The 19278-nt window shown below is 43.1% G+C and overlaps 1 long non-coding RNA gene across 2 annotated transcripts in view; it reads right to left on the minus strand.

The window, feature by feature from the left end:
* Positions 1–19278, minus strand: part of LOC142828975 (uncharacterized) — a 129392-nt gene that overhangs the window by 43448 nt on the left and 66666 nt on the right. For both annotated transcript variants that reach the window (XR_012903165.1, XR_012903166.1), the window contains exon 2: positions 202–594. This is a non-coding gene — a long non-coding RNA (uncharacterized LOC142828975). The remainder of the gene's footprint in view (positions 1–201; positions 595–19278) is intronic.

Raw genomic sequence — 19278 nt, forward strand, 5'->3', positions numbered from 1 at the left:
GCTACGTCCCAGTACGACTAGGGCCTTCTTGGCTGGGAAGCAGCTGGGGAAGGTAGGAGGGCTCGGGCCCACCCCCTCTCCGAGCCCGGGCCCTAGGCCCTAAGGACCAGGATTTGGTTCACTGGTCTGGTTGGTGGGGTTGAGATCCGTAATGCACCAACCCATGGGCATCCAAAAGCCGTGCCCTGGGCTGCTTCCTACCTTCCTCCTCTCCTCATGGTTGCTTCTGACTGCTCAATCTGGAAACCCCCTTCTTGCAGTGGCAGTGCCTCTTTCGAGCATCCCATCCATCTCAGCCCCTCCCCTTCCGGCTCTTTGGCGCGTGGGCGTAGGCTGGCGTCCCTGGCCACTGGGGTGCCTGCGAGTCCACCGTCGAGCCGAAGTGCTGCTGCTTCTCCCCCGCACACTGGGGATGGTGTGCTTGGTGGGCAGGGTGCTGGAGCATCCTCCAGGTGGTTGCCGGCAGCTGTGGAGCAGGCATGGCAAAGCCAGGGCCGGAGCAACACGGTGGCTTCTCCCCGGAATGCCGGGGCTGGTGTAGTTGGCGTGCAGGCTGCCTGGACGGCTCTATCACAGTGAGGTCTTTTCTGAAAGCTAATGACAAACTGGTGATTAATATAATTGTGAAATGTATATACTAGCACTATATAAGGAATTATGTACTCACTGATACTTGGCTTTCCTGGCACATGGCCCATACTGCACATTGGAAGTGTGGGGAAAAAAGTTTGAACATGACTCACTTAACCTATGTTACTGGCCCCTTTTAAGGTGAAGCACAGTCTGCAGTACACTGCTGACTGGGAGCACCTAGAGGTAAGTCCATGCGAAAACATGGCACCCCAATCACCTGCCCCAGACCTGAGCCCCCCCAAACCTGGCATCCCCTACAGCACACACCCCACATCCCCAGCCCCACCCCAGAGCCTACACTCTAGTCAAAGATATAATTATGTTGGGTCACATCATGAACAATTGTCTTCAACTAGGTTGTGTGGGAAAAAAGTTTGAAAATGACTCACTTAACCTATGTCCTTTGTTAATAAATGTGTTTTATTTTGTTATAAACCAACTCAGTGCCTTGTTTAAAGGGATGGGTGGATTTACTCTAGTCAAGTTCATAACATGGTTTTGTCTAGGCGTAATAAACCTTATTTATCTGAACTGTCCAGGACTGGGGCTCAGAGACACCTTTAGCTTCCACAGGCCCCTGGCATGGTGAAGGAGGGCCGGCTCTGTGCTCTCAGAAGGGGCAGTGCCTCAGGCAGAAGAGGCTGGGTTGGGGGCAGTCAGCTCTCCACACTGCTTGGAGTGTGTCCTGCCATGCTGCCAGCCCTCAGAGCCACACGGAGCATGCAGCATAGCACTCAGGAGGCAATTTAAATAGCTTGGGGCTCCAGCTGCCTCTGCTGTCACAGTAGCAGTGAGGGCAGCCAGGAGCCCTGGACTCCTTTGAATCACCAGGCCCCAAGGCCATTGCTTCCTTTGTTCTCCTGCCCCCAAGTCAGTGGGCTTGGAGGGGTTGGATCCTTTAGGGCGCATATAGCTCTGGGAAAACAAGGCAGAACATCAAAATATGTATATACTTTATACGATTTTTCATGGATGGAGTTAATTTCTGTGTAACATAGAAGGCCATTTGGATTGATGAAACCAAATGCTAATTGGCTACAGCACATTTAATAAGAGTCAATAGAATCTGGAAAGAACACTGTAAGCATATTTTTGGAGGCAATTTTAATGTCATGGAAGCCTCACCTTCCATGTGTCTTCGTGGATTCTCTATCACGGGGTACGTCTACACTACAGCGCTAATTCGAACTAACTTATTTCGAATTAGCTAATTCAAAATAAGATAATTCAAAGTAACGCATCTAGACCCAAAAACTAATTCGAATTAGCGTTTTGCTAATTCAAAATAGCATGTCCACACTGATTGGACGCTGGGTCACATTTAAGGGCAGCTGAAACCGGTTCCAGCAGGGCATCAGGTCAGTAGTTGCTTTGTGCGGCTGCTGTCTGAGGCTATGTGAGGCTTGTGCTTAAAGGGACCCCCCTGGACAGCCAGTTCTCAGCTTTTCTGCTTGCTTGCCTACCTCACCAACAGACAGCAAAGCGTTTTCTTCTCCACCTGCCTGTGTCGGTGGTTCCCATTGGGGCCGCCGCCGCAGTTGGCACCATGGAGCCAGAGCTCACCCTGGGCATTCTGCTCCAGTTTTTGGACTTGCTGCTGCAAACCTGCCAGTAATGGCTGGAGGCTGCCTGGAACCATCTGGTGCATGTTAGCCCCCTGCCTCTCCCCCTGGCCTCTCTGGGGGTTGTGGAGGAGCCACAGCAATGCCTGGATACCAGTGTGCCCTGCCACATCTGGTGTCTGGACACCAGCAGCAACTGGTGGGACCACATCGTCCTGGAGCGCTGGGGAGACCAACAGTGGACCCAGAACTTCAGGATGAAGAAGGACCCCTTCCTGGAGCTCTGAGAGTGGCTTGCCCCTGTTCTGCAGTGACGGGACACTTGCATGAGGCCTGCCATCCCCCTCCAGAAGCGTATGGCCATCGCCCTGTGGAAGCTCTCCGCACCGGACAGCTACCGATCCACCATCAGAGCAGTGCTCATGCAGGTACAGCCTCACTGGCCACTGGGCAGGGGGGAGAGGAGGACTGCAAGGAGGGGATGGTCCACCCCAGGGAAAATGGGGGGGGGGGCGGGGAGGAGGAGAAAGTGCCCCACATGGGAGGGTTTGGTCTGTCCTGGCCATACTACATGCCGCCCGGAGTGGCCAGGATCGCAGCAGGGGTCATTTCCAGGAGTGGGGCGTGGGGCGTGGGGCAGAGCCAGGGAACGGGCACTCCCAGCCACCCGGGTGCCCCAGTGATTCGCGGTTTGCTGTGTGTCTCTTCAGGTGGTCAAGGCCATCAACCGGGTGCTGCTCCGCAGGGTGGTCCGCCTCGCCGACCCAGACACAGTTATCCAGGGGTTCAGAGCCCTCGGCTTCCCCAACTGCGGGGGGAGGGAGGGCATTGACGGGACGCACATCCTCATCTGTGCCCCAGAACACCAGGCCTCACAGTACATCAACCGCAAGGGATACTTCTCCATACTCCTGCAGGCCATGTCTGACCACCGGGACATTAATGTGGGCTGGTCCGGCAAGGCACATGATGCCAGGGTGTTCTGCAACTCCTCCGTGTGCCGGAGGCTGCACGCCAGGACCTTCTTCCCCAACTGCCTCATCAGGGTTGGGGATGTGGACATGCCCGTATGCCTGGTGGGGGATGCGGCCTACCCCCTACAGCCCTGGCTGATGAAGGCGTACACAGGGCACCTCAACCCCTCCCGGCAGGCCTACAATGCCAAGCTCACCAGGGCCCGCATTGTGGTTGAGGGGGCCTTCGGACGCCTGAAAGCCCGATTTAGAAACCTGGGAGGAGGGATCTGGGAAGGGGAGGAAGGGAAGGGAAAGCTCAGGGTTGGGGGTCCTGCTGTCTCTCCCGTCTCATGGCACTGCAGGTGCAGGGATGTCGGGCCGGGGGGGAGTGGGTGTGGAGGGTGGGGCAGGAGAGATGGGGGGTGTGGAGGAAATGGGATGGGGAGCAGGGGTGGGAGGAGGAGTGAGAGCTGGGGCGGCCGCAGGGGCTGGAGCAAGAGGAGGCAGGAACCTGTCCACCAAGGTCTGGAGGTGACCTCTGAGGGCATGGCCCTGCTCCTCCAGCACCTCCAAGCTCCACTGCTGCAGCCGCAGGTCCTCCTGGACCCAGTGGTGCTCCAGTAGCCACAGGTGCCCCTGGTGGTAGTCCTCCAGGTTGCAGGTGCGCCTGCTGGCCCAGGTGCGGGTGGCTGGTCCAGGTGGGGTGGTGCGCCCTGCAGTCCCAGGTGCTGCGGCTGTGGTGAAACAAGAGCAGTGGTCAGTTCTCCCTGGGGACACAGTAGGTGAAACCCAGCCCCCCTCTGCAAGGCGAGGTCGGTGTGTGGGGAATGGGCCAGGGCCCCTGCATGACACCCAGCTGTCACTCCATGGTGGGCAAGTCCCAGGCACAATGTCCCTGGGCTCCCTCTCCCCCCACATCCCCATACACATAAGGGGAGCATGATGGCCCTTACATGTGGAGCCCTCCGTGGCCTCAGACAACACAGCCGATGTGCTCTGTGGGATGCCTCTGTGGTCCGGGGTCCTGGGCAGGCTCCCTGCAGGCTCCTGGCTCTCGGCATCCTCCTCCTCCTCCGAGTCAGTGACAGGGCCCTCTGCTCCGGGGTCGATCACCACCCGGGGGGCATGGACTACGTGAGCCCCCAGGATGTAGTCCAAGGCTTCATAATGAGGGCATGCCTCTGGGTCGGCCCTGGCTGGGAGGCCCTGGAGTACGCCTGCCTCAGGTCCTTGATTTTGCTGCGGACCTGCTCCCGGGTCCGCATGTGGCCTCTGGTTGCTAGGCTGGCAGCCATACGGCTGTAGACAGCCACGTTCCTGTGGCTCGTGCGGAGATCATGGATGCTGAAGGCCTCCCCCCAAATCTGGATGAGGTCCACGATCTTCGCACTAGACCAGGCGGGCGCCCGCCTCTTGCGGCCCCGGGCAGGCTCCTGTGAGCCACTAGGCTGGTCCTGGGAAGAGGCGGAGGGCTGGGTGGCAGCGGGTGGCTGGCTCATGCTGTGCCAGGTGCAGAGTCTGCTGGCTGGGTGCTGGCAGACTTGCAACTGGCACAAACACTGTAACCAGACTGTGCCCCTTTAAGGGCTCTGGGGCCGGGAGTGGGGCAGAAGTGTTTCCCTGGTTTGGCCCAGAGTGGCCACCAAGGCAACCTGAGAAGGGCTAGCCTCCAACTAGTTTGAATTAAGTGGCTACACAGCCCTTGATTCCAACTACTTAATTTGAACTAGGTGTTAGTCCTCGTAGAATGAGGTTTACCTAGTTCAAATTAAGCGCTCCGCTAGTTCGATTTAAATTCGAACTAGCAGTTTGCATGTGTAGCCCCTATTAAATTTTATTCGAACTAATGACTGTTAGTTCGAATTAACTTTGTAGACATACCCTGAGTGTTTAGATTGCATGTACTTGTAAAATATATGCTCTTGGAATTATTTGGGGGGAAGTTCCAGGGCCTGTGTGATACAGATGATCACTGTGCTCTCTTTTGGCCTTGTAAGCTATTCCTTATTCTTATACACTGTCCTATGTTTTCTAGACTGTCATACATACATGTTTCCTGTGCTACCACCTGCATATCATAACAGCTGATAGCTATGAGCAAAAGAAGCATACCTGATTACTCCATTTTAGTGATATCTGAGTTCTCCATGTTTATTCAGTACCCCAGACGCTGGCACACCAGTGTGTGTGTGTGTGTGTGTGTGTATTCTGTTCAAAACATTCCATGGAGGTGCAGTGTAAGTCTGTGAAATGTGGCTGTGATATCACCATAATTCTCACATTCAGCAGCAAGACAAATTCCCACTGAGATAAACTATACACACTGGATCAGAGAACAGAATCATTAATCTGCTAATTGAATGAGTGTTGATTCATTTGGATTAATAGCGCCTGACAGAGAAACAATTGTTTCTCCTGACATTATTTTCTGTGGTATACCTGATCCTCACTTCTAGGTAAAAGCCTCTTTGCACTGTCAGAGGGTTGTAAAATTGCCTTAATCTCAATAAGAATTAGGCCTAGTAAGTATGTAAAGGGTTAGGGAGGAAAATCATTAGGTAGATAATAACTGCAGTCTGAACTGTGACCTGCAGTAATAACTAGAAAATACTCATAGGATTTCAACTAGTCAGATTGAAACGAGTGGATGTCTTTGGGAAATAATGACACAAGCTACAACTACAGAGGAAAAAATCTTTGTGAGCAATTAATATAATAAAAGCATCTAGCTATTAGCCTAAGCAGAGCCTCCATAATCAGACACTAAGGAAAACTGTACACATCCAAACTTGTGTTATATAGCTACTAGAGTGGGTCCACATGACCTGATCTCCAACGGTCATTCTTGAAACTCAGTGACAGCCAACATACAAGCACATAGCTGAAACATGAGATGCTTGTTCTCAGTTACAAAACACGACTGTTTTTAAGACTACATTTTTAATCTTAAGCCATTGATATTAGGAGGAACATTTGCTTTATTTGCTTTCCTTAGGAGCAGAGCCCTTCCTCACCCAATTTTTAAATCCATCTCTTTATTTTATAACTTTTTAAGCAATATGATTGATTATCTTTTGCTACAACAGATAAAAGAGTAAATTTACCTCTTGGATCCATATTTTTCTCTCTCTAGGGACCTGTCTACATAGCAGGGCAAAAGTCGAATTAAGTTACGCAACTTCAGCTATGTCAATTGTGTAGCTGAAGTTGAAATAGCTAAATTTGGCTTTTGGCATTGTCTATACAGCAGGAAGTTGAAGGAAGAACACTCTTCCTTCAACTTCCCTTATTCCTCATGAAATTAGGGTTACAGGAGTCAGAGTAAGAAGTCTTCCAGCTTGCCATTATTTTGAAATAATGACTTTCTATGTGAACACGCTCTTTGTTACTTTGCAATAACGTCAGTTATTGCAAAATAACACTAATGTGTAGACATAGCCTAGATGTGTGAGATTCTTAAATCTTTCACACATAGGAAGAATACTGGAGTTAGAGATGACCTCCAGGAGTAGGCCTGAAAAGGGGAGGAAAAAGTTGAGTGAACTATAATTACAGTGCTATTTTTAAAGTAGATAAACAGTGTGATGCTGTTGCAAAAAAAGCAAATATGATTCTAGGTTGTATCAACAGGTGTGTTGTAAGCAAAACTCGTGAAGTCATTCTGACGCTCTACTCTGCACTAGTTAGGCCTCAGCTGGAGTACTGTGTCCAGTTCTGGGCACCACATTTCAAGAAAGATGTGGAGAAATTGGAAAGGGTGCAGAGAAGAGCAACAAGAATGATTAAAGGTTTAGAGAACATGACCTATGAAGCCAGGCTTCATGAACTGGGCTTGTTTAGTTTGGAAAAAAGAAGATTAAGGGGAGACATGATAGCGGTTTTCAAATATCTAAAAGGGTGTCACAAGGAGGAAGGAGAAAATTTGTTCCTCTTGGTTTCTGAGGTCAGGACAAGGAGTAATGGGCTTAAAGTGCAGCAGGGGAGGTTTAGTTTGGACATTAGGAAAAAATTCCTAACTGTCAGGGTGGTCAAATATTGGAATGAATTGCCGAGGGTGGTGGTGGAATCTCCCTCTCTGGAGATATTTAAGAACAGGTTGGATAGACATCTGTCAGGGATGGTGTAGACGGAGCTTGGTCCTGCCTTGAGGGTGGAGGGCTGGACTCGATGACCTCTTGAGGTCCCTTCCAGTCCTATTATTCTATGATTCTATGATTAGGGGACAAATTTATCTCTGTTCATTGCTGAAATCAGAAATTGCAGGATTGATTAATTTGGTCCACAGTGTAATGAGAAAAAAAATCTACTGCCTATATATAAAAACATACTGATTTTGATGATACACATTTAAAAATGCATCTATGTATGCTATTAGGCTGAACTTTTAAAATATTAATAAACAGTGCTGACTAACATTTTGAATAGCTATTCAATTCAGACATGTGCATATCCCTTGTTGGTTGCTGTTTGCAAACATTCCTGTTCAAACCAAGTTCTGTGGAAATGCTATTCTTCCGTATGAACAAAGGCTATGTTAACGAGACTTGACACTATTTGCTATTCTCCTGTTTTAAAAGATTCACTCATTCAGTCAGGGAGTAGAAACAATCCTTGTAACTTAGGTGACTCTTCATAGACCACCGATAATAAATATCCAAACAGCTCATGAAAACTCAAAGGCTGAAAGCTGTTTGCATACATTGTTGTTGAATATGCCTGAATAGCTCCCAGATTTGAACTATCTAAAGTCCCAGAGCTCCATGTAGGAGCATGAGGGAATGGCAAAGGGGACTATGTGGCATCTTCGCACTAACTAAACACTTCAGTCAATGGGCTCACTGGATTCAGTTCCTGCCTACCCCACAGACTCACTGTAATGTTAAGCAGTTAATTCTCTCTTTCCCACCAGTCACTCTTTATAAAGGGAGGGTAATAATACTTCCTTACGTCAAAGAAATGTGGTGGGAAAAATGGAAAAATGTTTTTAAAGAGCCCAGCCAGCTCTATGAAATCCAGGTTTTGCTCGAGGCCAAAGAATTCCCTGTTAACTAATTAGTCAAGGCTAGTAGGGCAGAGATTCTAGATCAAAGGGCACACCTACACACCAAAGAAAAATTCCTAATGCCAAGTGTCAGAGCCTGGGTCAACTGACTTGGGCTCGTGGGGCTAAAAAGAGCAGGCTGGGGTTGGACCTTGGGCTCTGAAATCTGGTGTGATGGGAGGGTCTCAAAGGCCAGACTGTGGCCAGAGCCCAGACATTTACACCGCTATTTTCAGATCCACAGCCAGACTCCCCTGAGCCTGAGCCAGTTGCCCCAGGCTTTCAGACTTGGCGTTGCAGGTTTATTTGGTTTTTATTTTCTGTATGCCAAAAAACAGCATTGAGTATAAAGGGATATATTTTACTCCCAACAAATAGTTAAATTTTGTGTAGAAATGGATCTTTAAAAACATGTTTCCATAGGCTAACATGTACCTAAATGACACTTATTCTAAAATGTATTGCACACTATGACTAAGCGATACAACTGATCTGTACATCCACAGCATTTGTAAGCTGTTATTGGAATTTTTTATCACAAAAGGGTGAAAATAATGCCACCGGCTATAGTCCAGAAAAATGTTCCTGCTTTGCTGATGACCTCACCAATCAAGTATCCTTATTGTTACCTAGTCTTTCCTGAGCAGACCGTTAGTCATGATCTATCACATCACTGGATTGTTTTGAACAGCCCCTAGCTAGAATCACATTACCAAAACCCTAAATGATTGTGATATAGTCTGCTCATGAAAGACATGGAGACAACAACAGTATGGGAGTAGTCAGGTCATCAGCAAAGAAGGAAAACAACGAGTAGTCTTGTGGCACCTTAGGGTACATCTACACTGCACGCTTATTTAGAAAAAAGCTATTCTGGAATAGTTATTCCAAAATAGCTTACTTCAAAATAGCACATCTACACAGCAGGGAAGCCTCAAAATTAGCCCAAGGCAGGCTTCCCTAATTTAGATGTGCTATCTTGATTTAGAGCCTCAGGAAGCACTGGGGAGGAATAACTTAGAATGGCCCTGGTGAGGGGCTATTTCGAAATAGCAGCAGAGTGTCTACACACACGAAGGGCTCGTCTACACTGGCCCCTTTTCCGGAAGGGGCATGTTAATTTCACCTATCGTAGTAGGGAAATCCGCGGGGGATTTAAATATCCCCCGCGGCATTTAAATAAAAATGTCCGCCGCTTTTTTCCGGCTTTTAAAAAAGCCGGAAAAGAGCGTCTACACTGGCCCCGATCCTCCGGAAAAAGCGCCCTTTTCCGGAGGCTCTTATTCCTACTTTGAAGTCAATGGGCTTCCTACTTTGAAGTAGGAATAAGAGCCTCCGGAAAAGGGCACTTTTTCCGGAGGATCGGGGCCAGTGTAGACGCTCTTTTCCGGCTTTTTTAAAAGCCGGAAAAAAGCGGCGGACATTTTTATTTAAATGCCGCGGGGGATATTTAAATCCCCCGCGGATTTCCCTACTACGATAGGTGAAATTAACATGCCCCTTCCGGAAAAGGGGCCAGTGTAGACGTAGCCCATATGTTGAAATAGCTATTTCAGAATAAGTATTATTCCTTGTAGAATGAAGTTTACAGATTTCAGAATAAGTCTCCATTATTTTGAAATTATTTCAAAATAATGGAATGGCTGTGTAGACGCTCACATTGTTATTTTGAAATAAAACTAGTTATCTCGAAATAACGGTGCAGTGTAGACGAACCCTTAGAGATTAAAAAAAATAATATACAGTATCATGATCTTTCATGGGCAAAAGCAAAGAAGGAACATTTTTCTGGACTATAGCCAGTAGTATCATTTGCCCACTTGAGATCAAAAATTCCAATTAGAACTTACAAAAGTAGTTTAGGTACAGATCAGTTGCATCCCAGCTTAGTCATGTGAGGCTGACATGACAATGGAGTTCGGAATTTCTAGGCTTTTCTTTTAGTTTTAAACCAGAGCCTTAATGGTATTTCAACCTAGTTTTAGTGGTATGAATTCAATTAAGTATTCAAAGAACTTACTGTTGTGAATTAGGTGTATCCAAATAAATGCTTTGCTACTGACTGACAAAAATTATCCCTGCTAATTCAGCATAACATACACTGCTACCTGTGTAGGCAATTCTCTGATTAACAATATTTTTGAAATGTTACATATATATGAATAAAAAGTAATTTAAAAGTACCGAATGAGTAATGAATGCTATAGAAAAATAAAGCCATGATTTCGCTTCAATAATTGCTCTGTAGCCCATTGTAGTTGACCTCATTCTGGTAGGGGAAAAAAAAGAGGTGTTGTTGTTAGGAAAATCAAATATTTATGTAGCTATTGTAATGTACAAAAAATGACAGTTGATTCACAAATGCTTCAGAGATTTAATAGCTTATCTCATGGTATTTCTATTTAGTATCTCTTGCAAAAATAGGAAATGCATGGGTGGACAAAAAAAAGTAAAAAGCTTATTAGGTTTGTTTAAGCCTCAAACTAACTTTTGTACCATTTGTTTTAAAGATGGTTAGGCTGCCATTTTATCCCCACCTATTTGTGCAGCTGTATAAGGAAAGTAGCCAGGTCATATGACCTTGACCATATCACTTAAATTCCTTTCTGCTTAGAGTTCTTTATTTCTAAACTTTCAGGGGAATGTATGTCTTAGTTTCAGTATAAAATATGGAGTGTCACATATGCGTGTCATGGGAGTGGAGTGTGCACATATTTAATTTTCAGTGTTGCACAACGCTCTTCCAAACTCTTCACTAAAACAATCCAAGCTGTGAATCTAGCCATAGATTTCCTTTACCTGTCACATTCCATGAAACGCAATAGAATAAAATAAATATAAACATCTCCTCCTCCTTCCGTGATTACTAGAAGTCAGCAAAATCTTTTGTGCACTCCTGTGGGCTTTATACAATGGCTGAAAATAAGCATCTCATTGTCAAGTATGTCTAGATAGGGAGATACAATAGACAAAAGATGTACCTCAATGTCTTATTGTTAAAATACCCACAATCTATGCTGCATATAAATAACAATAACCATTTATTATTTATGCAATGGCATACGTGTGCATGGGCTTTAAAGACATGGCTTGTAGAATTATTAATGAACCGAACATGAAATATTTTAAATATGCTCAAAAACTCTAAACTGGTGGGAGCCCCAGCTGAGGATGAAAGTTAACTCAAAGCAACTAGGGAGCTACACAAATATGGAAAGTATTCTGAAAGGGGCAGACGTGGCCTGCATACACAGCTGTTCCATGCATTTACAAAAAGCTAATGCATGAAACAGTTAATCTTTCATTAGCAGTGTGCAATCAGTTGGCATGATTTGCTCAACACTTGAGAACACTGGGGACTGCACTCCAGAGACGATAGTCCCAGCCACAGGATTATTAGCTCCTTTGAGTAACCTTACTGTACTGTCAACAGTTTTAGACACTAACAAGGCTGCTACCCCTCAAGTCCACCCCATAAAAAACAGACAAAAATTGGAGTAAAGAAGACTGAGGGCAGGGAAAGAAGGAGGGAGAAAGCAAGACAAACTTTTCACCTTTGTTGGTACTGAGTGTGGGATCAATACTGAGTTATGAAAAGACTTTGCAGATTAGTCCTTGGATTAGTGCATTTCATCAGCAGCACCTTCCTTCTGGAGTGATGAAGAGGCTGGAGGGGACTCGGAGCTGAAAATGGTCTTTAAACATGTTTTTTGCCCTTTGCAAACATGCTGCAGTCTACCTCTCTGAAGGAGAAATCTAGTGCTGAGACCAGCTAGTGGTGGTGGTGGGGAAGATAGTAGAAAGAGAGGAAAGGAATGGAGTGGAGTGAGGTGGGGGGAGTTGGTACTGAAGGAATCTTGTCTCTCTCTTCCACTAGTTACAGCCACTGGGGTTTAATGCGATCTATAAACTCATCTGTCTGTTTACATACCAGCAAATGATACGTCTCTCTGATCCACTTACATTTTCAAGCCTAATGTATACACAGGGCACTGACGTTGTGTATACAAGACACAGAGATAGCTGGGGGCTGTGCACTGTCCCTGCTTTCACAGCACACTGTCACTCTTATAAATAAAGCATTTGCTCGGGTAAAGAGTCTGAGAGTCAGAGAGCCACATTGCGTGCAAATCCAGCTCAGTGCCTGAGCTTCCTTGAGGTTGAAGCTAATCCTAACTGACATGTTACAGTAAAAGCACTTTATAAAATCAATATTAAATTCACAGCCTTTGACATCCTGGGACATCAAAGATAAAGGGGAAATAAGCCGTGGAGTAAACAGTCCTGCAGCTATGCCAGTTGCTCAAGGAAGGAGGCAGGGGAAGACATGGGAAACCATGGGGTAAATTAGAACACTGCTAGTCTTGTTTTTATATCAAGGTCTTGACAGCAATGAAAACATTATACAAACAGCACGCAAACTCTTACACACAAGAAAAAAATATCAGGAAGGACCCACTAAGTTACAGCTTCAAATAACCTGTAGAGTTGAAGGGATATAATTCTACGTAAGATACTACATTCTCTCTCTCTCTCCCTCCCCCACAATAAATTATACTTAAGGATGATTACATGAAAAATAGCAAATGTCTTCAGACTAAAGAAACACTGTGGGGAGGATTTGTACAATTTTGATCTGATAATAGTTGTTTCCTTCTTATGCATATCCATGTGCGTTTCACAGAAACCAGGACACATATAAAGTCAAACATTGTGATGTTCATGTTCTGGGTGTGAAACTCAAATATTGCGGGGTACTGTTTTGGGAGGAGGTTGAATGGGGATGGGAGACAATCTTCTCTGTCAAATCATAAGGTCCTGTGCTTCACACATAAAATTTCCGTGTAGCCAGCAGTGATATTTCCCATGGTGAATGACACTGGCTTCTGATTCATGGCACCAGGCAGGACAGGGTCAGCATTAGTGGGGATAATATACTTCCATCTCCTTCTCTTCTCACCTGCTCCAAGCTTCTTTCTGTGAGGTGAGGGGCTTACCTGGTGTGCAAGGCCATCAACATCATATGAGTGAGCAGTTGCTGGAGAACTGAATTGTGGACCCTGAAGATGAGCTTCATCTCATCATTTTGTGATTCACAAAGCTTTTGGATCTGGAGTCTTAAAGTCACAATTTTTTAAAAACTGCAGTTTGAGTTCATTGTTGTTCCATGCCCAATATGTCCTGCACCAGCCCTCAGGACAGATCTATTTAAAATCTAAACATGTCAGTCAAAGCAAACACAGTGAAATTGACCATTAAGCGGATAGAAAAATTCACTCTTTTTGACTAATGAAATGTATCAAAGTTACACTGAATGAAAATACATTTCCAGACCCAGCAATTAAATTTTCACAGCAAAATCTAGGGTTACACAACACTTGAGTTAGAGTGCAGGTGCAAGCACGTGTGAAGGAGGTGGAAAGCTGAAAGTGAAAGATGTCACACAGCTAGCTGCATGAGATGATCAGTCTTGCCCTCACTGACCTACGTTGTTGACTGTCACAAGTGGGAGACTTTGGAAAGGGAAGTAAGGGGCTAGTAACATGTCTGTTAGAATGAAAATCTGAAGAGAGTGTCCCAGCAGGACCCAGTTTTTCTTTCACTTTTACCTGCTTATCAAAGTTATTTTCTTTTTTCCCTTTCTATTTAGTCAAAGACAAAAGGGTGACAATGGCAGTGAAAATGCAGATGACCGGAGAAAGGGAATGACAGGGTGATACCAGAAGCTGATAAAACCAGAGAGACCCATAGTAATTAAAGTAGGAGCCGCATTATCTCTCATGATAGGAGAGCAACTTAAATAGAAATATACCCCTCCTCATTCTGAATGCAGAACTCCAACACCTTGGGGAGCAAATAAGAGCACCAAACAAAGCTTGATAGGAACAAAAGAAAAATCACTTGTAGCACATCCCCTTAATATGCATTTAGGACTCAACACTGCTCTTACCAAAAATCAATGGGAGTTTTGGTATTGATGATGAATAGGAGCAGCAGTGGGCTCTTGCTCCTGAAACAGCCCATGCAAAATTTTAGCCGAAGGCCATAGTTTTCTCTGGGAAGTATAAGAACAGTGCCTCATTTTACCTATGCATAAAATGGGGATAACGTTAGTGTCCATACCTAAAAGGGCAAGGAAAAACTACATTTATTAACATTTGTAAAATGCTTTGTGATCTTCAATGTGAAAGGCATAAAATGAAGTATTATTTGTTATTATTAATACATCTATCTGTTGCCCCCTTTATGTTTTAGCCTTAGTTCTTTTCTGTCTTTTAGTTTTAATGTCACCCAGAATTACATGTACAAAGAATTACTATAATCTAAACATTATATTATCGGTGACTCAGTATAAAGATCAGATCACGAGAGTATTCAAAATGTGGTGCTTGGAAGATTTTGAAGGTGACTGAGTTGTTCATTTAGGGTATGTCTAAACAGAGGCATTATTTTGGGATACTTCCAGTATCCTGAAATAGCTATTCTGCATCTTTTGAGCAAGCCCATTCTTTTGAAATAGATTTTGAACAGGTTGGCTATTCCGACATCCCTGTAACCCTCATTCCATGAGGGTTAAGGGACATTTCAGAACAGTGGTTTATTTTGAAATTAATTTCAAAATAAACTATTTCAAAATTAGATCAAAATAAGATATGCAATTTGCATAGCACAAATTGTGTATCTTGTTCCGAGCTAAGGGGGCAGTGTACTTGCACCCTTAGTTAACTGTTTGAAATGGGTACAACCCAGTCCAGCAGTCACTCACCTTATAACCTAAGCTCTCCCTTATCAGTGAAAGCTCTATTCTCATTCAAGATTTGCCTTTTTTTCTTCTGCCTGAAAGGATGATACTCTTGATGTTGTAGGATAGATAAGAGACCCCAGACTGAAGACCAAGATGCAGCTGTTTGGTTGAACTGAATTTGGAAACAACCTGAAAAAATGTGTCATTCAACATATAAAAAAGGGAAGGATAACTACTCAGACTGTGTTTTGAAGGGCAGAGCCTGACAGCCTAGAATGCACTGCACACATTTGGTCATAAGTGCTGACTTCCCCACTAGCTGGGGAGTGCTTGACTCCTGCCCCATCCCCATTCCAGAGGCATGAGAGGAGGAAGACAGAGGGAGTGAGCTTGACTGCCTGTGGGTGCTTAGCACCCACTAATTTTTCCCCACGGGTGCTCCAGCCCCAGAACATCCATGGAGTTGGTGCCTGGGCCTTTGGCCTCAGGGTAGACCTAAATGTAAGACCTAAACATGACAGCCAGTTCCACACAGAACTTCTCACACCCAAAGAATTTCAGGAAAGCTAGGAATTTTATTAAGAAAGTTAAGGGAAGGCAGATACTTATCAAAACAGATTCGAGGATGACCGAGGTTCAGATGTGATTACATTTGGTGGTTTAGGCTAGTTCTTAAAATGTGCTTTCAGAACGTTTTTCCTTGTGCCTTATCCTGAACTGTTATACGCAAACTATAGCATTATAATCACTATTTCAGAGATTTTATTGGTGCACTTCATGTGATGCTTTGTGAACTGGATATCAATTGAAACTAGTTACTTAGGTCTGGAGCCACAAAGAGCCTGAACACTGCACTAAGTGAACAGCCCCTAGAAAATCACCTTAATCTCTCCTGTTGAAGCTGTTCCACTTAAATGCTATATAAATACTTAAATAGTCATTGGGACATAGAGAAAGAATAAAAATGACTATGTAGTCTTGTGGATAGGGCGCCCTCCTAGGAGGGTCCTGTGTTCCAGTGCCTCTTGAGTTTTTTATGCACTGAATTTCTGATCATGGTGGCAGCAGTAGAGATGGAGATGGAAGTAGAAAGTACATTTGGGAACAGTTACATTCTGAAATAATATATAAGAGCCATACTTCTAGTTGTTGCCCTGGGAAATAACACTTCATATGAGATTTCTTTAGCAAGGTGTTCTGCAGGGTAAAACAATATGTTCAACCTAAAGTAGACAGGCAATACATATTCAAAACATTACACAGCATTATTAAAAACGTATACAACTGGAAATCATGGACCGACTGTGAAATAAATAATTTATTATAGCCTTTTTGAGCAGGTTAGTAATGAATAACTCAAAATGTAGTTTAATAACTCCTTGGAACATGAGCTTAGACCAAATTTCTTTGCTTGTAAGTAGTATATTTTTCTTCCTCCCTTGTTGTCAGGTCTACCCATTGTTGGCTGGTTCTACTCCTTATTTTCCTTCAGGCAAGGTTTGATTTGGTAAGAATTTCTTGACCATCCAGTAGATGTGACTAGAGCAAATTGTAAAGCAAATACTTTCCCTTCACTCCCAGGAAGAGCAATGAATCCTCTCCTCTGGATTTTCAGTATCTTGCCAGTTTTACCAGCAAGATAAAATATGAGGTTTGAAGCCAGGTCTTTGCTTGGTAGTACATATTGTTTTTAGCTCATCAACCTAATCCCATATGCTAATGTTTATGGTTCATTTCTAGACAGCCATATATTAGGATCTCTGCTATGAGGTCTATAAACTGCAGTGGATTATTGCAATTAATAGTCTTTTACCACATCTTGTATTTTTATAAGGTCACGTAAGCAAAATGTGTGTACATGTGGATACAGCTGCTATTTTAAACTGTCTGTACACAAAATTGACCCAAATGTGGCATCAGAGTTTTATGATGGCTGCTATTAAAAACCTCAGTATTTGCATACAGTCACCATTCAAGGGTTTCTAAGATGTCATAATTGTATACAAGGAATAAATATCCCTGCAACTGCTGTGATTTTATGAACTACAGATAAATGTTGACTTTTTAGTGACAGCACCTGTATTTGAAGCAGAACAAAGATAATTTGGCTGAACTGTGTGTCAGAAGCCCATGCTGTTTGTTCATACTCCTAAGCACCAAATACATCTCCATAGTTTTCAAAGATAAAATAGCTTCCAAAAGTTTCCCTTCTTTCTGAAAAGAGAATTAAAACAAGAACAATTGTTCCTAGTGAACCAGATGGTCTCAGTTGTGTTCTGCTGGCCATTAACTTTTAAACAGATCTTTCTGTACATTATGAAGCACATATAAGAGTGTCAACAGCCCCCAGAGAGAGTCGCAATAAATCATACTTAAATTTTGTTGATAGTGACAATGATGGTAACTTAAACCATGATCCACATTCTAAATGCAGATTTGGTAGACTCATAATGCACCCATTACTGTACTGAAGAATGTTTACACATATATTGAAAAACATATATCATGAACCTTAGAGACAGTAAATACCCTCCAAATTACTTAGGGCTGTCAAGATATTTTTTTAAAAAAATCAAAGCTAATTGTGAGATTAAAAAAAAATAATTGTGATTAACTGCATTTTTGTCACACTGTTAATCATAATAGAATATCAATTTAAATTCATTATGAATATTTTAAATGTTTTTTGACATTGTCAAATATGCTAATTTCAAATATAACTCAGAATACAAAGAATATAGTACTCACTTCATATTATTTTTTATTGCAAATATTTGCACTGCAAAAAAGATAAAAATAGCATTTTTCAATTCACCTCTTATAAGTTCTGTATTGCAATCTCTTTATCATGAAAAGGCAACTTAAAAATATAGATTTATTTTTGCATAACTGCATTAAAAAACAAAACAAAGTAAAATTTTAGAGACTGCAAGAAAAAGGGGCATACAAATATTTAGCATATCTGACACATAAGTACCTTATAGTGCTGGCTACAGCAGTGCCATGTGACCACCATTCTCACTTTTAGGTAATATTGTTAATAAAAAGTGGGCAACATTATCTGCCATTTAAACTTATTTATCTTCATGATTTGGCTGAACAAGAAGTAGGACCGACTTGACTGAAAAATACTATTTCTTTTATCTTTTTTTGCAGTGCAAATATTTGTAATAAAATATTATAAAATGAACACAGTACACTTTTTAAACTGAAATTAATTTATTTGAAAAAGTAGAAGAAACTCAAAATATTTATAATAAACTTAAATTGGGGTTCTATTATTTTGTAATAGTGTAATGAAAATTGTAATTAATCACAATTAGTTTTGTGTTAAACACATGCATTAACTGCAATTAATTGACAACCCTAATATAAGTTCATCTCTATACTAATTATACATGTAAATACCAAATATTAAATAACAGTCAATCGTATCAGTATACTGATAGGCAAATACATATATAATTCCACTATACTATCAAGTATAGCCTATTTCAATTTCATTTTAAATTAAAGATCTAAAACCAAACGTTTATATGGACAAGTCATACTGTGTTTAAAATGTGATCACAGCTTCAGATCTCAAAACTATTAAGTTCAATCCAAGTAATTTCCTCTCAGTGTTTCTTACTTACATCCTAAGTTTCTTCTTCTTCTTAACCAAAAAGTACTAAATAAAGAAGTTGAAATAAGTCCATCAAATAACGAAGGGCCTGATTCCATGAGCCTATTTTGCAGTGAGTAATTTTTACTCTCCAGTAGTTACATTTATATCATAGGACCACTTGCATGAGCAAATGCTGTTCAACCTGAATAAGAATTCCCCCCTCAAAATATTAATCCTTGGAAAAAATATGCATTTTAATAATGAAAATCCTGAAATGAAATCAGAAGTGCAATTGCATTCATTTATAGTAAAGGACCCAGTTTTCCTCTTTCAACATCTTTGCACAAGAGTTTTAATTTAAAAAGATTTCCCTGTAGTTAATCTAAAAACTAGAGTTTTCCAGACAGTGGGAAGGTAAAAAATCCAACAAACCCAATCAGCAGCTATTTAACAAAATCTGTTGAACTTCTCCAGTTTGTCCTGACTTCTTCCTCATCATGGAGAGGTGGCTTGGCCAAATTTGAGAGCCTGGCATTGCACCACTTTAGCTGACAGAGGATCCAGTATTCTGGTCCTTAACTGACAATTTTCAGTCACAGGTTTAAAGCCAGCTCAGAATGGTTGTGACCAAAAGTTATGACCACTTGTAGGCAGTTTAGTGCTCTATATGAAATGAATGATACAGTCTGAGTCTCAGGTCTGGCCTAACCACATAGGTGAACTAGGCAGTTGCC

This window comes from Pelodiscus sinensis, chromosome 4, assembly GCF_049634645.1.
Source record: "Pelodiscus sinensis isolate JC-2024 chromosome 4, ASM4963464v1, whole genome shotgun sequence".
NCBI lineage: Eukaryota > Metazoa > Chordata > Testudines > Trionychidae > Pelodiscus > Pelodiscus sinensis.